We start from the raw sequence: 7,500 nt of genomic DNA, 5'->3' as shown, positions 1-7,500 counted from the left end.
GGGTTACGTGGCAAAATAGCCTACATAGGCTATTAACCAGGGGTCATTGCATCGCCATGCTGGCTTGTGGTGGACATTTTTGTCAACATTCTATCTTTATAAATGTGCACTCTCAGAGTTAGGGGGGTCCTTGAAAATAAAAAGTTAGAGAACCACTGTACCAGTGGACTCCTAATGTGTCTCCTAATGTGCTATGCCACACAGATGTGTGGCATAGCACACAACTCTGAGAGTGCATAAATGTGCACTCTCAGAGTTAGGGGGGTCCTTGAAAATAAAAAGTTAGAGAACCACTGTACCAGTGGACTCCTAATGTGTCTCCTAATGTGCTATGCCACACAGATGTGGAACAAATAGTATCACTTCCTTCACAGGTGTTAACAATGATACTAATGAAGGCTCTGTTCCATTTAGTCTAGCACAGTGGTTTCCACGACCCCCATAACTCTGAGAGTGTACAAATGGAACCAAATGGACCCGTAACACCCGTAAGGGGCCATTTGGAAGCCCGGCATGAGGGTCCCTGGACGGCTGGACCCCAACTTTAGACCCACTGGTGTAGCAGAGTGTTTCCATTGAGCCAACATGCACAATATCAGCACCCTGACTCTGTTTGCCCATGAATGGAACAGAGCCTTCATTAGTATCATTGGTAACACCTGTGAATGTCTTCATAATATGCCTGCTGTGAATAGAGCCTATTAGTAAGGACTCGAGCAGCAGTGTTCTGAATCAACTGCATGGTCGGACCCCTGCCTGTGGGACCCCACTTTGAGAGCCACAAGTTGGGTATTGTTAAAAGTTTAAAAAAATATATATATATGCATTTTTAATATATTACAAATTAAAAAGGAAAAAAATGGAACCGTGACACCAAAATATATAACTGAACGGACCTTGAATTTTGTGAACTGTTGCACCGCAACTACTTACTTGTAAACAGCAGGGGGCAGAATTAGCCCATTTCTTTTCACAGGAGTGATGATAGTGACGTCATGGTGAATTGGACGCCCAGCAACAGAGTTTACACTGGCATGCTGCAGATTACATAATCTGAACCCAGGCAGGCACCATACAGTGGGTATATGACATACACATCAATCTGATACGGTCAGCTCCTTTCCTTAGTAATCACTTAGTATTCACTGACTTAGTAATCACTTAGTATTCACTGACTTAGTATTCGCTTAGTATTCACTGACTTAGTATTCACTTAGTATTCACTGACTTAGTAGTCACTTAGTATTCACTGACTTAGTAATAATCACTTAGTATTCCCTGACTTTAGTATTCACTTAGGATTCACTGACTTATTCACTTACAGTAGTGTTCACTTAGTAGTATTCACTTAGAAACTTTGTATTCACTGACTATCTATCTATCTATCTGTCTGTCTGTCTGCCTGTCTGTCTGTCTGTTTGTCTGTCTGTCTGTCTGTCTGTCTGTCTGTCTGTCTGTCTGTCTGTCTGTCTGTCTGTCTGTCTGTCTATCTATCTATATCTATCTGTCAATTGATTGATAGATAGATGTTCTCATATTTGTGTTACTTAGGCTTGTTTTTCTTGACCACAATGTTAACAAAGCTGAAAAATGGGCAGAGGTGGGACAAAGTCCCTATGTTGCAAGTCCAAGTCGAGTCTCAAGTCTTTGCTCTCAAGTCCCGAGTCAAGTCCAAGTCAACACAGCCAAGTCCCAAGTCAAGTCCAAGTCCTCAGCTTTTTGTTTCGAGTCCCACACAAGTCCTTAGCATTTTGGTTCGAGTCCCACACAAGTCCTAACCTTTTGTTTCAAGTCCCAAACAAGTCCTAACCTTTTGTTTCGAGTCCCAAACAAGTCCTAACCTTTTGTTTCGAGTCCCAAACAAGTCAAAATGTTAATTCAAGATATGTAAAGATTTACATAAATCATGAGCATTTTTCACAATTTGCATTTGTTTTAAAACATGGGTTCTTCCAGGCCAACAGAATGCAGATACTGTACTTTTAATTTCCTCCTTGAGGACAGGGTTTAAAAGGCCCCTTTTTAATGAATATAATGTAATTTTGTACAATCTGTATGGTAGAGTATGTTACTACAATATAACTTATACAATCAGGGTGGTTGTATTTTGTCTCCCTGCTTTTCTATTGAGACATTTAGATAATGTCAAAGGCCATGTCTCACCTAGACACAGGATCTGACACAAATTCAGTGTATCCTCTGATCACGATGGTGAAATTTCAGCACTTGCACTGGAAACCGTGTTCAAATCCGGGGTAGAAGAGGAAATGTATATAGCGCTGAAGTGGTCAATGTATGTTTTGTATTAATAACCAAAATCTACAAAGTAATTGGTACCTAAAGTTTTCAAATAATTGTAGTGGAGTAGAAGTAGGCTAATATCTGCCTCTCTTATGTAAATGGTAAAAATGGTAAATGGTGCATTTATATAGCACTTCTATCCGAAGCGCTTTACATTGATTGTGCCATTAACCCATACACACACACATTCATACACCGATGGCGGAGGAAACCATGCAAGGCACCAACCTGCTCATCGGGAGCAATTAGGGGTTCAGCGTCTTGCTCAAGGACACTTCGACACTAACTGTAGGGAGCGCCCCAGCCCGGGATCGAACTGGGAACCTTGCGGTTTTCCAGTTCACTCTACCCAGCCACTCTACCCCTGAGCCACTGCCGCCCCATATGTAGTAGAAGTAGGTACTGTAGCTGATATATTGCACTTTTACCTTAGCGCTAGGTATACTCTTGGTTGCTTGTTTTTGCAGAAAATGCACTTAAAGGACAACTTTGTTTTTTTAAAACCAAGCTATAACTGCTGGAGTTGACATTTTATTCCACCTGGCTTCAGTTCCAGCAGCGACGGCAGGAGTGAAGCCGTGTGTTGTTTGTTTGGTAACGTGCAACATGTGGGCCAGTGTTGCCAAGTATCGGGAGAGAAACAAGCGAACCGACTTCCAAAAACAAGCCAAAAACAAACCAAATTTTGTCCAAAGGTTAGGGTAAATAAGCAGCTTTGGCAACACTACACTAGGTGTCACTGACGGCCGGGATTTCTGACTAATAACGTTATAGTTGATGCACACTATTTAAACATTTTTGGCTTGCTTAAGTGACTTGAAAGTGACTTGAAAAGACTTGAATTTTCAAGTCAAGAGGGCTCAAGTCAAGTCAACTCTCAAGTCTTTGGCATTCAAGTCCCAAGCAAGTCCAAGTCTATTTTTGATTTGGTCAAGCAAGTCTAAAGTCATCAAAATCGGGACTTCAAGTCAAGTCGAGTCTCGAGTCCAAGTCCCCACCTCTGCAAATGGGTAAGCTGTCCTGATTGTGTTTTATTTTTAGTATTCACTGACTTATTCACTTACAGTAGTGTTCACTTAGTATTCACTGACTTGGTAATCACTTAGTATTCACTGATTTGGTAATCACTTAGTATTCACTGACTTAGTATTCACTTAGTATTCACGTAAGTATTCCCTTAGACATAGATTCAATGACTTAGTATTCTCGTAGTATTCACTTACTTAGACATAGTTTTCACTGACTTAGTATTCACTGACTTAGTATTAACATTATGGCCCATGGCTGCATATGCAGAGAGGGGTGTGTTACACCCATGGCCATGCTCACTTTTACCTTTACATAGAGTCTGGGCTGAGTTGTCCAAAATTAAGGAGATTATCAGGAGAAATTACAAATCAGAAGCACAGCAGGAGAAATGGAACATTCTGGAGTCTTCTGCTAAATTCAGAATGTTGGCAGGTATGAAGTAAACCGCAGATGAGGAAGTGCATTACCAGTTGATTCGTTTATGGCAAACATCCAACAATCATCCTGTATCTCTAAACAAGCGTTGCTTGTCTGCCCTCCATTTGACTTTTTAAGTCACACAAAAAAACTCACACATGACAGGCAGTCATGCGACGCAAATAAGACGCTCTAATGAATGTGGGAAAACCGTGGTTCCTTCCAGGCAGCAGTTATAAAGGCTTCAGTCCAATGCAGGGACGCTTAAATGCATTAGTATGGCCTGAATGAAGGTCGGAAGGGCATTCGAGTTCAGTATACAAAGCTTCCATTTAGTGCTGAAGTCGTCATTGTATCCTATTTACATACTCAGCGCAGGCTTACACACTCCCAGCCACTATATAGCCAGAATGCCTCCTTTAGTGGCAACCACCCAATGACAAACCTGATATTTCCAATATAACTACCAGTCCACTGAAACAGTGGTTCTCAAAGTCGGGTCCTAGAGGGGGTTTCCAAATGAAGGACTGTTTAACCACTTAAGCCCTAATTCAAAAATAGCAAAGATTTGTCTGCATTCAAAAGGTTGAATTCTGGGGGTCCTTGACAAGAAAGATCTTTGAGAACCATTGGTCTACACGATACATGTATAACAATTATGCACAATAAATCTCTTGATTGGAGATTCTGATCGCAAGATTCTGTCAAATCGCTTCCATATGTTGTCGCCTCAAAATGCTCTGTTAAGTCAAACCACAGCTGCGGTGCAGTACTGAATACACCAAGGGCTCCCAAACTCATAGATCTGCTATTTTCACTATTTCTTAAAACTTGTTTTTAATGAAACATTATGTATGTTTTTGTTGTTTTTTCAATTTTTTGGAAAAAGAAAATAGCTTTTTTGTTTTTTGTCATATTCTTTTGGCTATACAGAAGATGTACAGTACACTACTGTAATACTGTAACAAAACCTTTATCATGCATACAACACCTTGATTTTTTTCTTCTTAAATCGGGGATTTGCAAATGTTTACAACTCCCTGCTGCATGTCGTGATAACAGAAAGCGGTGTGTAGGTTTAATTGTGGATTTGCTGTGCCCACATTTGCTGACTAACCCCTAAATAAGCCTCGTCTCACTATAGCTGTAAGTTCTTAGAAAACACTTACAATTTATCATTTACAATGTAAGCATTTAGCAGACGCTCTTTATTCAGAGCGACTTGCAGTGAGCAAAGTAAACACAGACAGCACATCAGCAAATGCAGGTAGACAGTGTAGTGCCGATCAGTAGCCTAAACAAAACTTTTTTCTTAAATATAATTATTAAACTATAGGATGCCAGGTCAACAAATTAACCTGGCATCTGTCTAAATATGCTATCTAAATTACATTTTAACCGTGAGACTGCATGGTCGCCAAGGCTAGGTCAAGTGCTACGGGCTAAGGTAGAGTCTTAAGAGGTGAGTCTTCAGACTATGGCGGAAAAGTGGGTCCACAGTTCTTACTGCAATGGGGAGTTTGTTCCACAGTTTGGGAGCCAGAAGGGAGAAGACTCTGGGAAGTGTGGAGCGTTGTCCTGGATGTTTAAGGGAACGTTCAGACATCTTCCCTGTGTTAGCTGATCTGAGTGAGCGGGAGGGGTTGTAGTGTTGGATCAGGCTGGGTGCCATACCTTTGGTTGCTTCATAGGCCAACATTAGTGTTTTGTACTCTGTGTGGGCTGTAGCTGGGAGCCACTGGAGGGAGCAGAGAAAGGGGGAGACATGTTAAAATTTTGTCTGGTTGAAGACCAAGTGTGCTGCGGCATTCTGGGTCATTTGGAGGAGCTTAAGTGCACATGCTGGGAGGGCCGTTTTGAGGCCAGTACCTGAGCTCATCTCTTCCATTGAACCTCAGCATATACAGTAGGTTTTGTCTCCGTCTCCCTGCCATTAATTATACTTCATGCAAATTATAACTTCCTGCACCTTTTTGTTTTTACATTTTCAATTTGTATGGTAATAATTTAACTTTCCGTGATCTCGCCCATTTCATTGACAGTGCTGGAATGAATTTCTACAATTGCTCTGCTCGAGTCGAGCAATTAGTTCCAGCACCCTGATCATTAGCACAAGGATGCTTGCAGCAGTTTTGCAAAAAGATAATTGTTATTTTTCAATATCCTTTGCATATTAATAAACCAACATGTAATTTGCATAACTGTGTAGAGCAGCAGACAAGAATATGATTTATAATAATTATAAATAATAATTTGTGGGTGTTTTTTTGTCACTGTGTATTTGCACGTAATGTGAAATTTGTCCTCTGCATTTTACCTATCCTGCTTGTATATATTATATTGTATAACTGCTTGGAGCAGTGAGCAACCATGGGTTGTATAGCGCTCGGGAGCAGTTAGGGGTTAAGTTTCTTGCTCGGGAACACTTCGGCACATTGCTGAGGCCTGGAATCAAACCATGGGACCTGTTTCCCAGGTCACACGCACGCACGCACGCACGCACGCACGCACGCACGCACGCACACACACACACACACACACACACACACACACACACACACACACTGCACAGCAGGTGAATCGAACAATGAGTTGATATCTTATCACTCAAACAGAGAGCGTCTCCTTTCAAACCCCAATGGTTCTAATCAGCCCCCCGCCCACAGGAGTGGCCCAATTCTCTCACAACTTGCTACAAAAATCCCTCATGAAAAACTATATAATCTCCTACCTTTCATTTTCAACCTTCACATGTGTCTCCTTCTCTAATAATCAAAAAGTGCTATATATTTCATCTCGCAATATACTTCCGGATGGTTCGTTTTGCACTTTTTTTGCCACATCGGTCACGGGAAAGAAATAAGCGCTGCCGTGGTCTATGGAAACGAGCCCAAAAGTCCACCCAAATAAGCCCAAAATCGCTTATACAAACAGTCAGACCTGGCAACGCAGCCTACGCCAATCATGCGTGAGAGATCTACAAGCTATGGGGCAGAGACGCCACCGTATCTTAGCAACAACTACAGCGCTCACTCTCATTGGTCGTGTCACGCTAAGAGCAGTCTCCAGACAATGGCATCGCAGACAGCTTGCTGTTACTGCTGTAGCCATCACAGTTAGTCCCAGCGACGACGGACAGGGCGCTGTGATAGCTGCCATGTCGCTAACGCTAACGTGGTTGTCATGCCTTCAGCGGCTGTGCAATCACTTTGTCAACAATGCACGTTCGTGTGGTGAATGTCAATATTGCTGCTCAGTTAGTCCATTGTAGATGGTGTATGTTTGTAAATAAATAAATATTTAAATAAATAAAATAAACGTACTTGATCGCCTCACGTTGAGAGGCTTTGTAAGCTTGTAGATCGGCTATTTTCTACATGACTGCCTCTTTCTTACATTCTTGACAATGTGGCCCATGTTTTCATAGTATAGTTTGTTGACTACTTTTGTTGCAGAAATGCTCATTTCCTTTACTTTCCTTTTTAAATTGTCTCCGCCAGGCCGAAAGGCATGGCGCAAGACTATGTTTCACCCCCTGTCCGTCCGTGATAGCTAATCTCTCACATCGTTGACTTGATCGCAGCAAAATAACAGCCCGATGAGTCAGTGAGAGCTGGATAAACGAGGTAAAATGTGTCAAAAGGAGTCTGTATGGCTGTCGATAAATGAACACATGACGTCGGTGGGAGAGGAGATATTGTGTCTTTTGGACAAACAGCAGCGTCGTGCTGATGTTTGTTGTGTGAAGCAGCT

Source organism: Gymnoscopelus microlampas (genome assembly GCF_963454915.1).
Source record: "Gymnoscopelus microlampas genome assembly, chromosome: 13".
In the NCBI taxonomy this organism is placed as follows: Eukaryota; Metazoa; Chordata; class Actinopteri; order Myctophiformes; family Myctophidae; genus Gymnoscopelus; species Gymnoscopelus microlampas.
Note: the sequence above shows the minus strand (reverse complement) of the source record.